Source organism: Mustela erminea, chromosome 7, assembly GCF_009829155.1.
Source record: "Mustela erminea isolate mMusErm1 chromosome 7, mMusErm1.Pri, whole genome shotgun sequence".
NCBI classification, from domain to species: domain Eukaryota; kingdom Metazoa; phylum Chordata; class Mammalia; order Carnivora; family Mustelidae; genus Mustela; species Mustela erminea.
Window position 1 is genome coordinate 8677501 of NC_045620.1, and position 21467 is coordinate 8698967.

Consider the following 21467-nt stretch of genomic DNA (forward strand, 5'->3'; position numbering starts at 1 on the left):
CTTTCCCCAATCTCTGCTCTCTGTATCTCAAAACAGCAACCCTACTTACCACATTGCTCCCCCCGCCCCTTTTCCAATCCTGGCTGAACTGAAGAGCCTCTGAGAGTTCCTCCCCAGACCTCTGAACCCATCTGAGGTTCGCACATCTGTCCTCCTAAGTCAGCAGAAGGGGGAACACAGGAAGACGGTGCCTTGAGCTATAAAGAAACCTGCACAACCCCCAGCTTGTGTCTGCATCTCCTGAGGAAACTTCATAGAAGCAGAGCCTGGAAGAGGCCTCGAGAGATCAAAAAGTCCTGAAAAACAAGGGTTCTAAGAAACCCAAACTCACAGACATTAAAAATGGAAAAAGCTATAGTCATGGCTGGCCTCCTATTTTTTTCTTATCTAAGTTCAATTACTCCTATTATTTCCCCTTTTCTTTCACTACTCACCCCACTTCCTGGCCCTGAAGCCAGTGTTAACCCTTCCTTTTTTTAAATCATCTTCTTGATTTTTGTTTTATCTCATAGTCTCTGATATTTTAAATTTTTTTCCAAAATTGACTTTAAATGGATTTGTTTTTTTCTTTACATTGGATTCAGCAATAATACTCATGAAATCATAGTTTTAATGGACTAGTTATATTTTCTTTGGGTAATATACAGAAAATTAAAACCATAACTATTTTTAAAAAGGCATGATTCTACCACCGAAAATTATCTTGCACACACTGTTCTATGTGCATATAACAGGTTGAGAAAAAAAACCTCTAGAGCAGGACCCAGCAAACTTTGCCTATAAAGAGCCAAACAGTATATATTTCAGGTTTTGAAGGCTAAGAGACAAAAGCAAGGTGCTTAGGTAACAGGAGAGAAAAAAAAAAAATTCTCCATCCCCTCCCCACCACCAAACATTTAAAAACATAAAAATTATCCTAGCTCATAAATACTACAAACACAGGTGGTGAGCTGAATTTGGCTCATGGGTCATAATTTATCAACCCTGCTCAGAAATCACATATCTGATATTTACTTGAAACTTCTCCGAAATTCCCATGACAGCAAGCAAGACAATAAAGGACCCATCTCCTAAGATGGTCGTGAAAATGAAAAATAGTTGAGCCACATTTAGGGCTTAGCACACCACCTGGACCAAGGCAGTCATTCAATTAATATCCTCTGGCTTTTGTCCTTGTCCCCATCGTCTTCTGTCTCAGGGAAGTTGGTGTGCGTCACTGAGTACCTTGCTGGGCACACAGTAGGCACTCAACAAATGACAGGTGGTGTTATCATTCCAACTGGTGGGAGCACTGTTTCTCAACCTTCTATGCAGATCAGACTCAACCGTGAGGTTATTTTTAAAAACATATGCTGAGTCCTGCTTCTGGAAATCGTGATGCTAAAATTCAGCCAAGAAATAAGCTAAGCGCTTGTGTTGTTGGGTTTTGTTTTCTGTTGTTTTGAGAGTTCTAGAGTTATTCTCATGATTCTAACCACAACCCTGGGGCTTAGACAGCACCTAGCTTCTAGACAACAGGGTCAGAAATTCTAATTCTTAAATCGGCCCATTTTTCTCTGCCCTTTTATGGTCAGACCCCTTCTGAAACTCCTAATCCCATCTGTCAGTCCATTGACAATGGGTGTTAATTGAGCATCCATTATGTGCCAGACCAGGAGCTCCTTGCTGGGGATACAGCAGGGAAGGAGTCAAAGGGCTATAACATGAGAGTTGCTCTTCCTCATCTCTACCCTTTGGCTATGCTTGGTTTTTCTTCTTTGACCTTTCCACCACTGTGCATCTTAAACGTATGTTGGCTCTGCCCCATGAGAGCTGGGTCCCAAGACATTTTATCTACTGTTGTTCCTCGTCTAGAACAGACTTAGCATACAGTGGGTGTGTTCAATGAAGACTTATTCTAACAGGGAGCAGAGGGAACTCTGCGTCTCTTAGTGAGCCAGCTGATGGCCAACCCAAGGCAGAGAGCATGTTGTCAGCCTCCTTGGTGCTGGAGTGATAGGCGGAACCTGTTTTCGCGTCTTGCCACCTCCTTGTTGTTTAATCTGAATCACTGCTTTAAGCCACAGTTCATTCATTGGTTCACTCATAAATGTGTAAAATGTCGTATTAAGTAGGCGAATGCTCAATATGTGGTTGATGTTTAATAAACAGCAGCTCTGTTGTTTCATGACCTGGAATCGAGGCAACAGAAGGCAGTTCTAGAATTTTCTGACAGTTCCTAAAGAGAGACACCGAGGAGCAAGTCACATACCTCTCACAGTCCTCTTTCTATAGCCTGAGAACATGCATCTGTTTATTGGACAAATACTTTTTGAGCTTCTAACGTGTACTGGATACAACGCCGGGGCCTCAGGACATGGGAATGATGGAACCAGGCCTCTGCGTTCATGGAACTTCCTGTCTGGGGGCTGGCAGGAGAGGGTAGGGGGTGGGGTGGGCACAGAGAGATGGAGGAGAATCAAATAAACCAAGAATTGTAGACTGTCAATGCTGAACAGAAGAAAGCAGACATACATGGTACTTCGGGGGCCAACATGGAGGAGGGGGTTAGGCTCCATATGATCTAAGGGGGTCAGAGGTCCCCTGATGGAGTGATACTCCAGCCAAGACCTAAACCATGTGAGGTGTTAGTTCCTGAGAGGAGGGAGCGAGGGCAAGATGCAGCCAGAGCACAGGAGAAGACACAAGGACATCAGGCCGCAAAGGCGGGCAGGAGCCAGCCCTGCAGGGGGCTCTAGGCAAATTCTGCTTAATCATTATGTGCTCACGAGTCCCCTGGGCATCTCTGTAAAAGACAAATTCTGAGTCAGCTGGGGCTGGGGCAGGGCCCGAGAATTTACATTTCCAGCAAGCTCCCAAGAGATGCCAAGGCAGCCAGGCCACAGACCACACCATGAGTATGAAAGGTCTAGGCCATGACTCGGTCCTAAGAGCAGGGGTGGAGTAAGAGAAGGGGACTTTCCTAATGTCCCTCTGGACTGTATGAAACCGTCCTGCCGCTGTCACCAAGCCTGGGAATCCTGCAGAAGCCTCCGTGGTTCGGCTGGAAGGGGGCTCCCTCCCTGCAACTTTGCTGCCACCTGTGTGGCCAGGGGGTCCCGATCCTAGGTGGTCTCACCACAGAAACCCCCTTGCTTGGGTGCTACAATTCAGAAACTTTGGGGCATGACAATCCACGTGGATTTATTTTTCGCTAACCAAGATGGGCTTGTTATTAAAAAATAGATGTATACGTATATATCTGTATAGACACATCCACAGATAATCTTTGAAATGCAATAATAGGCACACATAGGACTGAAATGAAATCTTGCAGACACTCAACCTTTGACATTTAGTCATTCGAGGGATACATTCGTTGGTGTCCGGGCAGACCCAGACTTCTGCCTCCAGGGGCCCCAGGATTAGATATCTCAAGACTGCTGGCCCTGGGGACAGGACTGATCCTGGCGGTGGAGGTGATCAGTAAGGAGCCAGGGAGCACGCCCCTGCTGAACCCCCACGGGGAGGCGAGCCCTGTGAGCCAGGGCGGGGGCGGCCGAAGCCGGGGAGGCGAGCGCCCTCCGGAGGATAGAGGGAGAAAAACAGCTTCGGGGCTCTCTCCCAGGTCTGCTGATTGTGAGACAATCTGGGCGACAGATACAGCCGGAGAATCACCGCCCTTGTAAGCAATCCCAGCTGCTCCGAACGAATGTCCCCAAACAAAGGTTGCACGCCACCCCCCATGCTTGCTGCTCAATTTAATTACTCACCTCTGCAGCTTTAAATCAAAGGTGGCCCCTATTAAGCATAATTACCTTTGCCAGCAGCTTGTATAACACAGTAAGTGAGGGGATACCAAGCAGGAATGGTTTCTCTAGGACATTATATATGCCTCGGACTAAATCAACAGCAGCCGGGGACCCAGGGCTTCGGTTCCACATATAATTCAGCCCCAAGCAATTGTATGCTGCTGGGAGAGCGTCGCGCACACACGTAAACACAGTGACTCCTTCCCATATGTCAGCAGCCTAGAAACACCACAGTGCAGGAGAATCAACTACAGGAGAAAAGGCTTCTCTAGACCTTGAATGCACAATATGTGTTGCTATGTCAATTTTTCCGCAAGAAAGCAAGTTGCCATCCAACCAGCTAGTCTCTGAACAAGTCCAGAGACAGTCAAAGAAAGCAGACAATCTCTCACTTTCTCAGCCCCGGAGTGCCCGTATTTTTACCACCGTTCTTACCCCAGGAAAGCAGGCAAGTGACACCACTCTCGGTGATGCCGACACAGTCGATTTTCTCCCGTTCAACCTCCCCACATCCTTCACTGCTGACATACAAAAACATTTTTTTTTAAAATCATGAGCATCTTTATCATTTCAGGCTCATCAGTTCCCATGTTGCCTAATTAATAAATAAATCAAAACCTGAAAGGAAATGAAAGGAAAGCTTCCCAGAACTTTTGGCCTTAACCAAAAAGAAGCTGTGGTGAGCAAGACGCCCAGTGCGGTCCTTGCAATCCTGCTGACTATTCTGAGAGTTCTTTTTTTACCTCCACTTCCATTTTTTGTAGGCCTGTTTGTTTCACGGCATGCCCGGAAGCATGAACGTCTCCAAAGACATCATCCTGATAGTCCCCAGACGGTTGTCGGCGATCACCTCCATAGCCAGCCCATTAACTAACATTTACTGAACACATACTATGTGCTGGGTTTGCACTAAACACACTACATGCACAGCCTATATAATCCACTTGGTAACCCAAAATGGTATGAGGATAATTATTTTCAAAACTGACAACCTAGTGCTTAGAAGCTAAACAACTTACCTAAAGTTGGACAGAAAGTAAGTAACAGCCTCGATTTGAATCTGAGTTCAAGGCCATTGGTTGGGACCCTTCAGAGGATACAGTATAACGCTACTGACTCTGTTGGCCTGGTAGGCATTCTCCCTGATTTTGGTAATATCACCTTGATTTTGCTTTGGCAAATTGCTACTCGCTGCTCCTGGCTCTTGCAGCTCTGGTTGGACACATGGGGAAGGGAGGCCAATCAGAGGCCTGTGATTGCTTCGAAGCTGGTCACCCAGACCCATGTGGGCCAATGTAAACCCCAGGACATTTTCTGGGTGTCCCCCAAAGGAGTGCTTTCTTCTGCCAGAAATGCTAAGTTAGACACTGCCAGGTGACCACTGTGACCACCATGTGAGAGAGAAGGAAGAGTTTCCGAGACAGACCTGTTCCACTCCCAACACTTGGGTCTCTGTACCCATAGGTGCCAAGGCTGAGGCTCAGCTGAATCACGCAGATGAGGTATAATTTATGGCAGGCGCCATGATTCATCAAAATTTCAGCATCTAAAGGTGCCCAGGTTACACGCCAGGTGTGCCACTGGAGTCCAACACACCTGCGTTGAAATTCTGGTTGTGCTACGTATTTGCTATGTGAGGATATTGCGTAACCGCTCTGTGCCTCAGTTTTCATACCTGGAAAATGGGGATAGAAGCGGTGCGTCACCCTGGCAGTTGAGAGTACAGCTAACTGATGTCAGGTTCATGTAAAGCATTTGGGGCAGTGCCTGGCACGGAGTAGACTCTCAGCAAATGTCAACACATTTGATTATTATTTTTCAGGGAACAAAACAGAAGAAAGGTTATGGTGCGCAGTGAAAAAGACCCAGCATTGCCAACCAGGGACAAATCCAAGAACATTTACAGCAAATTATTGCCCTAAGAGCTGAGCAGGGGCTAGGGTATACAGGCAAGAAGGGACCTGGGTTCAGAAATGGTTCAAGGAAGAGATCAGGGAACTATCGCTGAAGGAAGGGTCAGGGGCTGTCTGGGATAACATCTTGACAGATCAACAATTAGACCCAGAAACAAGCAAACATACAAACAGAAAGGAACTTGAGTTTCCAGTAAATCACAGACATCTTCATCCAACCAACCATCCATCCATCCATCCATCCATCCATCCATGCATGCATCCATCCATCCAGCTATCACTCCGGCCATCACTCCCTGGCTTTGCTCTGGGTGCTCTATCACTAACCTGTGAAGACAGAGTCTGTGCCTTATTTAGGTTTATAGCCCTGGCACACAGCACAGGGTCTTGAAAACAATAGACATTATTAAGTATCTGCTAAATTAATAAAAGAATGACTCTGTGGGCACCTGGGTGGCTCAGTCCTTTAAGCCTCTGGCTTCAGCTTTGGTTATGATCTCGGGATCCTGGGATCAAGCCCACATTCGGCTCCCTGCTTAGCAGGGAGTCTGCTTCTCCCTCTCTGCCACTTCCCCTTGCTCATGTGCTCTCTCTCTCTCTTTCAAATAAATAATAAAAATCTTTTAAAAATTAAAGAATGACTCTCAAATACAAACACTCCTTTCACGAACTTATCTTCCAGGAACCCACGTGATCCCACCGGCCTTCCTTCCCTCATGTCGCTTCCATGTCTCTTTCATGTTATTCCCAGAACGAGGTTCATGCGCCAGAAGATCTCCAGGCTGCATCCATGCCTGCCCAGCAAAGTTTCACGCTCAAGCCCCGCCCCCCCAACAAATTCTCCTTTGCTCCTATGGAACTACTCTCTACTTTTACTAGTAAAGGACAAGAACTACTCTTTACTTTTACTCCGTGTTCCTCCCACAGAAGATTAAAACATGTCCATCTACAAATGGTTTTTTCTGAGTGGTTTATTTGCCGCAGCTGTTTTCATGATGCAAGGACTATAGGAAAACCTTCCTCTTAATTCAATGAAACATTTTTTTCTTCTCATAAAAAATGCTGTAAGTTTCCACTGCTACCGTTTTATCTTGGAGGACTCGCCACTAACTTGTCCAAGTCCTTCCCTTGCAGGAGAGCAGTTCAAAGTACGTGCTCCAGAATTCAAACTGGAGTTACAAACAAGTATTCCTGTTTATTTATCGGAGGGCAGTGGCAGACTCAAAAGTTAAGCCAGAGCACAAAACTTTTCTTGTGGAGTCGGTGCCCAGGGGACTGTGGTCTCAAATGAAAATCAGATCTTTTTTTTTTTTCTTAAAAACAAAAAACAAAAAACACCTCACACTGTGCATTGTTACACAGTTGAAAACATCTCGGTGTTGCTTAAATATTCTGCTTGGAGCACTAACAGGTCAGTCCACAGGAAATGCAAGAATACGTTATATTTTAATCAGGGCACATAAAACACTGTCTAGAATGTTATGTTGCCCGCGGGAATGCAGTGAGCAGGGAACATTTACAAACTCTAGGTCAGTCCCCCCATTACATCACCGTGAAAAAAAGAAATTTATGAGGTTAAATTATATGGATGTTATATATTGGAACTGTGAGCCCATTCCCAAATGAGAATGTTGGCTGAAATAGCCAGATTCCCTGAGAGAAATTTTTAAGTACTTCTATTGTGGATGTTTTTATGGCAACTTTCTACAAAAGAGAGTGAAGGCATAGTCTTTGAAGGTCACAAAATGAATAAAAAAAAAAGTCTCACAACTAAAGAAACGTCCGAAGTCGAAAACAGAGGGTACCTAAAAGACTTACTTACATTCTTCTGCTCCAGAGATAATAACACAGAAGTTACGTTGTGGAATTTCTCCTGATTTATTTGATCTGTTCCTCGTCTAAGTGATTGGAAACACAGATGTTGATGCCATAACTTTGCTTCCAGTAAATAATGCCTCAAAGGACTCACATTTGTTTAACCTTCGTCACAAGATGATAAAACGTATTAAACATTTATGGAAGCAGCCACGCAGTGCTGTTGGTTTACGGGTTTGGCAAGTTTCAAAACTCCTGCCCGCAACTTTGCCACCTTCCTCTGGCCTCCCCAAAAGAACAGTATCTTCGGGGAGGTTCCTGTCCCTGAACTAGAGAGATTCCACGCACCCCCCCCCCCCCCCCCCCCCGCCTAACCCGAGCCTTGTTCTTTATTTCTCCATTTGTGGCTGCAGTTTGACAATAAACAGAAGGGCTGTCGTGCTGATCTCAAAGAACAATAATTAAACCAAAGGGACAGCAGACAAGGTGCTCCCGTGGGACCGCCAGAGGAAGAATAAAAACCCCGCCAGGGAACTGTTTTCTTATGATTTAGAGCCTGCTTCAGAGATAAGCAAACGTTCACATGCGCAACGTGTGTGCGTTCATTTCTCCATTCAACATTTACTAAGAACCTACTAGCTTCAGCCCCGTGGGCATCCATCATCCAGGTATCTAAGCACGGCAAAGGCTCCAGGAACCTTGGCTAACCCTTTATTCAGTCATTGATTCATTCATCCGTGTATCCAACAGGAACACCTACTGTGTTCCAGGTACCGAACATGAAGTGGTCCCCACGATCTGAAGGCTCAACCCCCGACGTGATAAAATACAGACCAGGAAACAGCCACCGAGTTTCTGGAGCCTGCCTGCCTTCCCGCGGCATCTGTTACGGACACCTTCCATCTAGTGCTAATTTTGCCAGGCAGGGAACGTGGGCGTAACTATGGTTCGCTTTCCTTCTCCCCCAGGGCAGGGCCACAGACCTACCCCCCCGGGGAGATACACCGTGATGCTGGCTTCGTGTTCCCGGGGAAAATCCTGCCGGGCTGGCAGGTGATTCTGTTCATAGCTGAGCCATGCTGGGAGCGCGTGCACTGGCCATGTGCACCCCTAACACAAAACTCATGCACAGTGAGGGCTTTCCACCCTCGCCCCTCACCCCCAGACACATATGAAGGCTCACAGCATACGTAATCCAGCCAAGGCACACAAAAGATACACAATCACAATGTGTCCCCACAGTAAAACAGAACCATAGCATACACGTGCTATACACATAGCATCTAAGGATGCTGCTGATCTCGGTTGTGAAAAGCGTCTGGTACTACACAGACCCTCTGCATCCCGAGGTCCTGTCTTATTAATATTTCTACCTCCCGGGACTGAGTGGCGGGCCTTGATACGTGTTTGCTAAACTGCCTTAAAGGTCAGTTTCGCTGCCTAACACGCCAAACTGCACAAAGTCTGTTGTTAGGGTTCCACCTGTGACACTGCTGCACAAAATCCAAGGGCCCCTTCTTTCCTCCCACAACCCCCTCGTGCTGGCCACCCCCCAGGGCTCCAGGATCCGGATGGGAATGGCTGTCCGACTCTGAAGCTCCGTCCAGCACAGACTCTGAGGACAGATGCAGGCTCTGGGACGCGAGTCACGTGCTCCTTTTTGCTTCTCTCTGTTCCCCACTCCACCCGAAGGCGGCTCATGACCATTTTCTTGACAGATTTGGGATTGAAACCATGTAGATGGCTGAGTCTCAGCCATTACTGGGATTATGGACATATTTTAGTTACTCAGTTTACTTACTTTAAGCAGACATTTTCACAAATGCCAATTAGGTGCAAATGAACCAGTTACATTTTTTTTGGTAGGAGAAGTATATATTTCAGTAAAGCCACCAAGGATATTCCAAAGTAAGACGTATTCACTGTTCCTCTAATGTTTACTTTTCTCAACTGATTTTCTTGCTAGGTGCAGAGTCGAATTCTCACAACTACTTTTCTCGATGTAAATTGTTTATGGGACAATTGTAAAAATTCCCAAGAACATTCAGTACAGGATTGTATGTAGTAATAAAAACTTTAAAATATACTAAGTGTCTATGAACAGAGGAGAGTCGATAAATGAGTAAAAAAATCATCATTCTTATGGCGGAATATTATAAAACATATGAAAAGGAATTCACTATATTTTTTTGATCTACCCTCTCCCTCCCCCTCTTTTTTTTTTTTTTTTTCTCCAGCTGCTTACTTACCTACTTGGATAGAACCTACGCACAGAGTTTAAAAAATCGATGTGTAAAACCATGTAAAAATATTTACATAAAATATTAAATATATACAGAAAGATAATAATGCCCCCAGCTACATGTATATGCAGGTAAAATGACAAATAATGAGGGATACACCTACCAAAGTCTGAATTATGCCTGTCTCTGGGGAGAGAGTTAGGGGGGGAAATAATAATATTTGCTGAACACTTATTATGCATAGGGCTCTCTTTCAAGTACTAATAAGTATCTACTTTTTAAATCCTCAAAGTGGTGCTTGGAAGTAATTGTTCTCATTCATTCCTATTTACAGTACTGAGGCACAGAGATTTTAAGATTGGCATTCAAAGATGATGTAGCTTTATCCATAACGTTTAATTCCTTTATCTCTGAAATTCCCTGATCAAGTGAAATAAGTTCCTCTTATTGTGGACAGCTCTTTCTTCCATTCCATAGGATTGCCTATCCCCATCCAATATTAATAAAGAAAATATTTATGTTAAAGACAATAAAATAAGATGATAATTTCAGTCCATTACTCAATAGAATAACCTCAAATCAGATAGCTAGGCAGTTTGCCAAACTGTATCATTACAAAGGTTTGTTTCAAAATGCTACTCACATTTAAATATTAAAAAAAAAAAACCACAAAACCTTCAACCAACAACAACTAGAAACAACTGTTAGGGTTTTTAAAAATTTTCTCCAAAGAGAGATCCTATCATGATTTCTGTTGTAAGCAACATTTTCCCTCTGAGATACAACTCCTTGAATTTCACGATCATCTTTTTTTCATATTATTCAGAGTAATCATTTAAATGTTACCTATAATTAAGTAGTTACAAGTAAGAAGCACCTTTAGGAACCCTGACCATAAATATCGTGAGGAGCATAAAAGGGAAATCTGTGAGGGTAGCTTTCATTTGCTAAAATAAATAAGAGGGCAGCGTCACTGCATGTGTTCTATATTTTTGACGGCCAGGAAGAGTCATGGAGCCTACAAGAGATTTATAGGGAACAGATGAGCAGTGTCTGACTTTGGGACACATCCGCAAAGACAGTGTAGGAAGTGGGTGAGCACAATTACTTCTTGAGACACCCCAGATGGACTGTGTTCCTGGTTTTCGTGGGTTCCCCCCCCCCGCCATATCAGTTTAAGGAAACAGGAATGGACTTAAGAAAATGCTATTGTGGAAAGCTCAAGAGGTTTCAAAAATCCTATCCATTCCTTTTAATCTTCATAGGTTCCACTTTTAAAGATGGTGCTTTGGATTCTGATAAGCAGGATGGCAACTCTTTTTTTCTTCGCCACAACAGACTGACTTCAACCTGGAGGAAACACTACGTTTCAGTCCGTGCCCTTTGTCCGAATGTATCTACACTAGACTATGGACGTTTGTTTATGTGACTGTCTGCCATTAAGCCTTAAATACTGGGAGAAACAACAAAACACAGTGTCTGAGTACTACCCCTCTGGCAGGCAGAGCCAGGTTTCAGTGTCTTATTTGAAAGCCTGGGTGATCTTCAAGCTATTTCACGTTTCCCCAAACTTAATTCCCTTAGCTCTTCAGTGGGCCATTGATAATCATATCTGGCTTTCAGGGTGTTGTGGGGAGACACCTGTATGAAGTCAAGTGCCCTGTGAACATTAACTAGTAAGTGTTGACTCTGGATTTAGGGTCATTCAGTCAGCAAGCGGTAGCTATTATGACAAGTGACCTTATGACTAGTGTCGTCTTCCTCATCGGCACCGTCAGCATTTTGATTCCCTTCACCCATAGACGCACAGCTGCTAGACAGAAAGGCCTTGGAAGTCTCATTCCTGGGAGGAATCAGGAAGGAAAAAAAGAGAAAGAGGGACCAGAGGAAAACGAGCCACCGAAGAAAGCAGGAGAACACATGAAACGGAGAGAAAGAAGGCAGAGGGGTTGCCGAAGAATGAAGCCGGGTTTTCCGCCCTCCCAACTTGTAGCGTTTCCAGAACTGAGGAGAAGCGTAAGAAATAAAAAATAAAGTTCCGGGACATTCCTTTTGTTTTCTTTCTTGTCTCTTGACTCCAGCCTCCAGGGTGCCGGCCAACTCCCAAGCAAATGGAGCCCCTGTGAGATGTTTGCCAGGTTGCTTGTCTTTCTCCTTAACTGAGGGATGCTCTGGGCTCTGATGTTTGGTGCCATGACGAGGTAGACAAAAGCGTAAATGGATGCATTTCCTTGTTGAAATGCATTAGGGAAAATGGTCCCCACCATTGCTAAAAACAGGCAATTGCGGGAGAGAGGGAAAGGGAAAGAAGAGAGTCCTTCTATTTTTTCCTGTTGACTAAAAGCCCAAAGTGGATATGGATCCCCTCAAATGATTTTTTAAATGCTTAAATGTTTTGGCATTGAGAATTGAGAGAGAGAGAAAGAGAAGGAGGGGGAGGGGGAGAAGATGAAGACAGAAGGAGAAAACTGAGCTTTCCCCCCTGTAACCTGTAATTCAAAGCCATGGTAGGAGCTTCAAATGCAGATTCACAGGCCCCGACCCTATCCTAGGGAGGCAGATCTGCTAGGCACTGGCCTGGGCATCTGGCAAGGCCGCATTTTCATCTGGTGTCGAGGGCACCAACTGAAGGTTGAGAACCACTGCTCTACCCCAGATGCCAAACCAGAGCATTATTCCCAATCTCTCCACGTCTGCAAAATTTCCTCGGCCAGTAAAGACTCTCCAGAGTTTCTCTCTGATATCCTGGGAAGGGAAGTTCCTCCGGGTTTTCAAACTTTTTTGAAGTTTTCATGAAAGCCTCCATTTTCCGGGTGTTTGTCTGACCCAAGTGTGACTTAGCAGCCCTTGCTCACAGCTGCTCCGCGAATCCTTGGCCCCGCCCAGGTCCTGGACGCCCACGGGGTCCTGCCCGTCAGTCATTCTGCCCCAACCCCAGGCTTGTGCAATAGCCTCCCCCAACTATTCCTTTTTTAATATATTCCCTTACAATGATTCCCTTTTCTATTTACCTGCATGATTGTCTTTTAAAATGAAACTTACGTCACCCCTGACAGTGAAAAACCAGCATCATTGGCCTCAAATGATCAGAAAATGAAAATCTAAGGGTTTATTTTTTTCTTTCACTGGCTACTGTTACTTGAAAAAGTCTCAGAATTTGAAGCCTGCTCTTTCTGAGAAATAAGCATGAGACAGGTGTTTAAGGAAGGCTAACACCAAATCAGACTTTGCTCCTGATTAAATCAGAAGGGTGGAAACAGTGTTGGAAAAGGGTCATTGTTCATACTTTGTGCATGACTCGGAGCTACTTAAAACTCTCCACCAGAGGTATGGCAGTCCATAACTGGGCAACTTTGGCTCAAAAAACATGCAGGGATGGGCTTGATTTCCTCATTAAAACACCCCATAAAGCTCCCACAGGCAGAGGAGATGGCCATCAGGAGTGTTGACTAGAGGAGATGACGGTATGAGTCGGTGGTCTCAGCCCCTCCTCACAGAGATGCACCTTTGTCTTAGGTTTCCTTACTCTGACTCTTAATAACCATCATTCATTGTATCAAATCACATTTATTGAGCATCAACTATGTGCCAGGCTTTGTAGACAGAAAGCAAACAAGACATAATAAGATCCCTTCATGGTCATGAGCTCAGAGTCATGGTCCTAATTTTAAAATTGAACACGTGTGGAGCGCTGTGTATGAAGCACTGTGCTTGGTGTTTGGTCGTGTTCATACCTGGCTCCTCCCAACAAAAAATCCAAGGCATGGAGAGGTTTATTAACTTGATCCTGTGATGACTACAATGCATTGACAACTTACATTGTACCAGGCATTGTCCTAAGCACATTGTCTGATTTATCCCAATGAATCCTACTAAAAACCCAATGAGATGAGTCTTTCTATTAGATCTATTTCACTAATGAGGAAATTGGAAGTCTGAGAGGTCAAAGTGCCCAAGGTTATACAGCGAGGAAGTGACCCACTGGAAAGAAATCGACCCCTGGTCTGCTCCAGGGTCACTGCCTTGCCTTGACACTGTGTCCACTGGTGGGTGTGCAGAGATGAGTGTGGGGGTGTGGATTCCAGGACTTCATGAAATGTGCTTTGAAGGGTGGCCTATTCCTCTCTATAGTCAATTCTAGAGTAAATGCACCTTCAAATACTTCCCTTGTTTTCCCTCTGGCTTAGAGAATAAACACTGATGACTTTCAGTAAGAGCCCTGGGTGTAATAACTAGAGGAGAGAAATACAAGCACAAACGAGAGAATTAGAATTCAGAAGATAAACTCAGGCCCACGTTTCAGACACGCCTCTCGGTCTACGCCACAGCCAGCTGCCATTCTCAGCACATCCTGTCGTCCGACTTAGGACTGTGTCTCCCACCTCCCCCACTGTCATTCTGGTTCAAGTTGTCACCAGCTTTGGGCCAGACTGGTGCAGGAGCCTCCTACAGGGTCAGCGGCATGCAGCCCTGGTCCTGGTGTATCACATGACAGCCAGAAGTGTGCAGTAAAAACCCAAGTCAGGTCCTGTCCACCCCGCTCCCTTGCCTTCCAAGGCCTCAAGTCAGCACACTGTTCCTTACTAGTTCCTCGGTCCTGGAGGCTTGGCGGCTGCCTGTCCTCCTGTCCCCCACCCCAGTCCCCACCGGGTTCCACCACCCTGGCATCCTTGCTGCCCACCAGCCCCTGCTTGCGCCACGCCTGCAGGTACCTCCCCCTCCGCCCCCCACCCGCCCCTCCCCACCCCCCGCCCCCGCATGAGCTCAGGCACACTTCTCTCCCTGCTGCTTCACTCAGAACCCAGTTGCGATGTCACTTCCAGAGAGGCCTTTCCTGGCCATCTCATCCAAGTTGGCACACTCTCCCTCTTGCCCTACCCCCTGCTTTCCTCTTCGGTCTCTCCCTGGCACAAAGAACACGCTGGCATAGGCACCTGCTCGCTTGTCTGAGACCTGTCTGCTACACAAAATGGAAGCTTCCAGAAGGCAGGCCTTTGGTCCCCTTGATCCTAAGCTCCAGTCCCGGCACCTTCCACGGTCCCTGGTGCACAGCAGACCTTCAGTAATGTTGGTTAAATAAAGAGCCCAAGGCAGGCAGCAAAAATTCCCAAAGGCTTGCCGTGATCCCAAATCACTTTGTCCTGAGATAGAACTTAGCAGGCACCAGCCAGCCTCCCCTCACCCGTCTCCCAGACACTTACCTGAAGGTGACAGTTAAAAAGTGGAGACTGGGTTACCAGGAAACAGCCTGTAGCCTTCTCCTATTAGCTTAACAACCCCTAAGCTCTGCCACCTTGGGCCTGAGGGGATGAGCACAGGTCTGTGGTGGGGGAGGGGGTGCCAAACCCTGGGAGGCTGGGAGCATCTGGAGGTTTCGGGCACCCCTGAGCGGACACCTGGACAGTGGTGGGAGAGGTCAAGCTCAGGGGTCAGAAACGAGGATCCCCAGCTCCTTCACCAACATCAGGGACGCTCCTTCTGGGGGGTCTTGGCTTCATGAGATAATCTACTAACTCATGTTATAAGTAAGCACTGTCTATAAGATGTTAAATAATACATCAAAAGAGGTGAAATCACTGCTCTTTCCATGAAGGCAGATGATGTCATGATAAACATATTGCAAGTGTATCACTGAAATCGCTGTCTTTTCGTCATTAATATTTTTTAAACTGATAAGTACTCAAGGCGCAGTTAGGATCGCGATCGGTGCGGAGGTCTGCCAAAAAATTTTAGATGCATAAAAGAGATCCTTCTACTCAAAAGTAATTAATTAGTATACAAAGTAATATGCTCATGTAAGTATTTATTCATTTATTTACAGCCTCGTTTATTCACTCATCAGGAAATATTTATTTAGTGCCTAATAGGTACCAAGGACTAATTCAAGTGCCTAGATTTTTCTTGGAATCCCTATAGAAAAAAGTAAAAATGACAACAGAAAGGAGAATAAAAACATGCATTTGTTAAAAAACAAACAAAACAAAACAACCCTCCATGCATGCCGGGGGCTGTGCCGAGGGTTTTCTCTACATCCCATCAGCTACTGGTCCCCACCACCATGGGAGGTGAGCCATATCGCGTGCCCACTTGACAGATCAGGACACGGAGGTGCGGGGAGTTGAAGGAACTTCCCTGAAAACCCCGCTGGCCAGTTAAGTAGGGAATTGCAACTGGATCCCAGATTTGGCTGGCTCTGAACATTTGCTTTTTTTTATAGCCTCACCGATGTGGCTCCCCCAGCACCAGGCAATCCCTCCATAACGGCTGGGCTGGGGTTTTCAATCTCCATGCGCCGTCTGCCACCTCCATCGATTTGAGCATCCTATTTACCATCCCTGAGGGGTCGGGGTAGGGGGGCAAGAAGACCCAAATCCACTACCACCTTTGAAATACTGACTGTGAAATGTTCTCTTGATAACCCAAACAGATCCCATCACTTCCCTTCCGGAAACTCTCCATCCCGTCATGATGAGACCCATATTGAGAAAATTACACAAGATCTGCCCTGTCTTCTTCCCCTGCCTCGTTTCTTATCAGCCTCTCTCGCCATCTTACCTGCTCTGGCCACAGCGGGCTCCCACATGTTCCTCTAACATACAGGTCAGCTCTGGCCTTACGTGCTTACTGCTTGGAATGTTCCTCCCAGATCTGTGCTTGGTTAGTTCCTCACTTTTGGTTCAGGTCTGGTCAAGGGTTAGCACCTGAGGAATACCAGTCCTGACCACTTCATATAAAAAGGCAATCCTCTTATCCCTCTTCATTCCATCAACCCTGATTTATTTTTATGAAATGCAGTTAGAACTATTTAGTATATTTATTTGTTGATTAGCTTTCTGGTCTTCCTCACAAGAATATTAGCTGTTTGAGGGCAGGGTCTTTTCTTACTGTGATACCCCAGCACCTAGCTCAATGCCTGGCAGGCAGCAGGTGCACAACGAACATCTGTTGAATGAATGAATGCACAAACGCACATACACACACAAGAAGGAATATTCGAGAAAACACCAACTTCATATACGAGAGAGGACCCGAGATTCTATTTGCGATGCCACTACGGGCAGCATCCTCTTTCGGTGTTTTTAATACCCTCCCCACAGGCTTAGACATCACAAAAGATGCAGGGAAAGAATAATAGGAGCGGGTCCTTCCTTGGCAAATCACTATAGTTATCCTAGATAAACTATCACAATAGATTAAGGGTATGGGCTTTGGAAGCAGAAAGTTTAAAACCCAGCGTGGCCACTGCATGACCTTGAACGAGTTGCTCTCCAGGTTTCTTAGATCCCCATCAGTAAAGTAGGGATTACACCAGCATCTAACACATAAGAATGTTATAAAGATAAAACTTGGCTCAGATGTCCTCTCTAGGACAAGTATTCCCCGACCTTCCACACTTGCTTTGCCAAACTCCCACTCCCCAACTTTTACTCTTATAAATCTGTCATCATGGAGCTTTCTTCTCTATGAAAATTATCTTTTTTTTTTCTTTGTTAATTTTCTTGTATATTCTCTAGCTTCCCCTTCCTGGAGGGTAAGATCCCCAGGGATCCTATTCTTCCTATTAATCCAGCCCACCCGACCCCCGCCAGGATGCAGGTGGCCAGAACAGACCCTGGCGCATAGTAGGAACTCAAGAAATAATTGCTGTTTAAACAATGGGAATATATGAAACACTTGGAAAAGTGCCTGGTATATAATAAACACTTACATCCTGGCAGATATGGTTATTACTGTTGTTACAATTGTTGCTGCTAACATTATAATTACTATCTTTGGGGATAGAAACTTTTTTTTGAACTGGTGCAGGTCTCCAACCACCCAGGCATGCATCAGCCTCAGAAGAGGTTAAGACACTCTTCAGTGACTCTATTTCCAGTTTTAAAAACCAAAATGCACCCATGTCTGATTTCTTTCAAGCCCCGATCCCCTAATCTCATGGTGATCGCGATACAGGTTGCTCATCTTCCTTCCGGTATAAATTTCTCATGGTCTGGCCATTCAAGGTAAAGACACACTACCACTGTCATCTTTGACCCCTAAGAGTTTCCCTGCAATTTCTCAGCCCCAGGCTCATGTAATCCTTTCAAAAACCTGGGCCTTAAGAAGAACAATGACTATCCCCATCATAAAGGTTGGAAAGTAGGGGGGGGGGGCAGAGATGTGAGTGGCTTACCCAAGTCTTCCAGGCAAAGAATAGAAGCAGACCTAGGAACTTGAACTTGGGTCATTCTGACTCCTGAGCTCATATTCCTATTCCTGAAGTAAGAGCTTGTCCAGGGCCATACAACGAGTGTGGGCAAAGCCGTAAGCAGAACCCAAGTCACTTCTTCCTATTCTAGGGCTCCATTCACAATCTCAAGCCTAATCTCTGCAGGGAAAACAAAAAGAAGCACAAAGCCATGTACTCAACTTTCTAATAAAGGAAACTAGCCGAAGGCAACTCTGATATAAAACATGCTTATAGCTTTTCATTTTGGCATTTCTTCTGTACCAAATGGTACTGAATGCCTAGAGTAGATTTACCTCTTCTCTACAGCATCATCTTGGCCCAGAAGCTATTCATATCTCCCTTGGGGTATGAGAGAGAGGTTTCTAAATTATTGGAAAATTTCAAGAATCTGATAAATTCAAGTGATTTAAAGTAAGCCCCTTGCAGTTTAGATAGAAATATTTATATGCCATTGCTCTGGCTTATACAAGTCCCTTCTCCCCTGTAGAACACCTTGACCTTCTGCTTCCTTTTTCTACCGTCCACGTCACCGGATTTCACGGATTTTTCCTGCTGCAGAAAAACATTAGGGAAGTTTCTTCCAAATTCGTTACAAACAGAATGGCAGCCCAAAACCGTTTTTATCTCCTTCTGCCTTTGTAACTATTTTCATTAAAAACAATAACTATATTCTGCCCACCTTAGTATCTAAGCTGTGTAATTTCCATAGAAATTACTTAGATGTAGCTTTAAGAAGAAAGCTCAGGGGTGATTCCAGAGTATTCATTAAGTTCTGAAAGCACTCAACTAATTAAGACCAGTGATCTTAATTTTTGTACTAACAGAAACTGTAGAACATCGCTTTTTTTTTTTTTTTAAACCCACCTTAGTGTCTAGCAGCTTTATGGAAACACGAGGTTTTTCCTTTAGCATAAATGGACACTACAGCTTCTCAATTAAATTAGTCTTTGGAGACAGATGCAAAAAGAGCTAAACAGCTCCTTAAAAATCTTCCCTGCTCTGTTGCCTCTCATGTGCCAAGGGGAGATGTGTAGTTAAAATGCAGTGCTATCTTCTTCTTACTCTGCCGAACAAAGTTTGGATCTTGAACCCTGAGTGAGCTATAATAGAGAGCCTGTTGAGATTCTACTTTTATTTTGCATACCCACTTTTGGTTTTCTAAAGCGATTTTTTTTTTTAAAAGGGACCTGTAATATAATGTCCTATATCATTGTACATCCAGAGAGAATTTTATTAGACCCTGTTTGAGGTTGGGTTCTAGGTATGGTGATACTGAAACTGTTGTGTTTTTGTGTTTGTTTTAAATGACACAGAGGGAAAGAGCACTCTTACTTCAAGGAAAAAATTCAAGACAAAAGCTTTCAAATATGATCTAGGTTTTTTTTTTTCTGTGTGATTTCTCTAAATTCATTATCTCTAAAACTTTTGCATTGTGCATTTATTTCCCTGTTGTTAAGCAAAATAATGCTGATATATTAATAACAGGATTATCTCGCTGTGCCTCCTGCATTTTAATTTCTAAAATTTTCAACAATTTTAGGCATTGCTTTAGCATCACAAAGTACTGGAGGATGCCCAGAGGACATCTTTTTTTCTGCAGAGGAAATGCAAAAGATTCGGAGCGGCAATAGCGCAATAGCCGAAAATTCTACGTAACTATTTTAATGACACTCAAATCTCTCCCAATTATTTTATCACTTCACCCATGGAGTTTGCTTTGGAAACAAATATATCAGCAATTCCCACTTGCATCTCAGAGGTCTCGTCTGTGTGCCTGTGCATGCAGACGGTGTCCTCAGACGGGACCCAAGTCCTACACCTTTCTCTGCAAAAATACAGCCACACTGCGGTAGACCCTTCAGGCCAGTGTCCAAGTTCGATACCACACCATGTGTTTACAGAGACTCTTCCCTGTGAGTCTGCAGACAGAGTCCCAAAGTGAATATCTGGGCTCTAAAGTATCTAATTTTCATTATTATTTCTGGAAGACAAGCGTTGCATGACACTCCCTTTCAAAGCTATCCCAGCCCTTCCCCTAAAACAAGTTCCTAAAAGAAGCGACTGAAAGGTCAGGGTAGTACAGAAAAAAATGAAAGAGATGATAAATCCAGTGAAAATCAGGTTATGTGATAGAGGCCGGTAAATATATGCTGTGTGTGTGTGTGTGTGTGTGTGTGTGTGTGTGTTTCTCATTGCAATATGCAGGCAATCAAGCAAACTCTCTCAACGAGTTTGTTTCTTATGTGGTTTGAATGACTAAGCTCATTTATAATCAAAGAGCTGCTCACCAAAGGTCACCCTAAGGAAAAGGAGAATTTCTAACTTTAAATGAAATTTATAAAACTTAAAATGATTAAAAAAATAGATATAAATTGTTACAAATTACTGAAAAAGGAATATGAAAACCTCTTCCAGGATGAACAGGATCTAAAGAGGCAGGAGGCTGAGATCTCCCTGATCCGACGACAGGAAAATATATTCTGTATTTGTCACATTAGAAAATGAAAATAAATTTCTCCCAAGTAAATAAAAATATAACAGCATTCTCAACTTGCAAAGCAATAAAATTATTTGTGTGCCAAGCTTCTTTTAATACCACTGTAATTTTTTTTATAAAAGTCGCTCAATTTGATTGTAATTAAATATGTAATGAAAAAGCACTGCTTCAGGGAAGCGATGCAAGACACTCTCTGTTAATGTATTTCCAACTGACTTTGCATCAAACGAAAATGATACTCTGTGTATGCCTGGTCTTAACAGAGAATTTGTTAGGCAATTCTGTGCTTTTTAAAGGGAACTTGGGTGGACGCAGGCGCACCTTTGAAATAGTGGCTGAGTCTTCCCAGACCATGGCATACCTAAATAAAATGGATGGTACGCGTGCAGTGATGGAAGGTATCTACTCTGGTCATTTAACACATGTCAGCTAATTTCAGACCTAACACAAACATGAACAGGTTTCCTTCCTGCCTGATTTTCCGAAGCTGACTTGCAGGGATAAGCAGAAGTGTATCGTTTTACACGGCCTTGAATAATGCCAGGCTCAGTGCCCCTTTAAAACCTACTCAATTGAGAGGACAATCCCCAAGCCACTGGGAAAATAAATAGATCAACCCAGGTATTATCCAGTTGGAGAAATTCCGTCAAATGCGTGCGAAGTCACCTGGGATAAAATGAAAACAGAAGCCTCTGTTGGAGAATGTGACAAAAGGCAAGATGCTTCCAGGGACAGATCTGCTAAAGATGCCTAGGAGGTATTTGTTGGGTGTGAAGGTTTCCCAAACGGTAGAATCAAGGTGAGTGGGAGACAAATCAATGTAAGGTGGTAGAAAAATAAATGCACAGTAGTTCTGAGGACGGTTTCTATGACCTCCTCAAAAGTAGCCTCCAATCTCTAACCCCCAAGGCTCGAGAAGATATTCGTGGCACAGAAGTTTCTCAGAGCCCCCTCTCCCTCACCTACTTTCCACTAGAA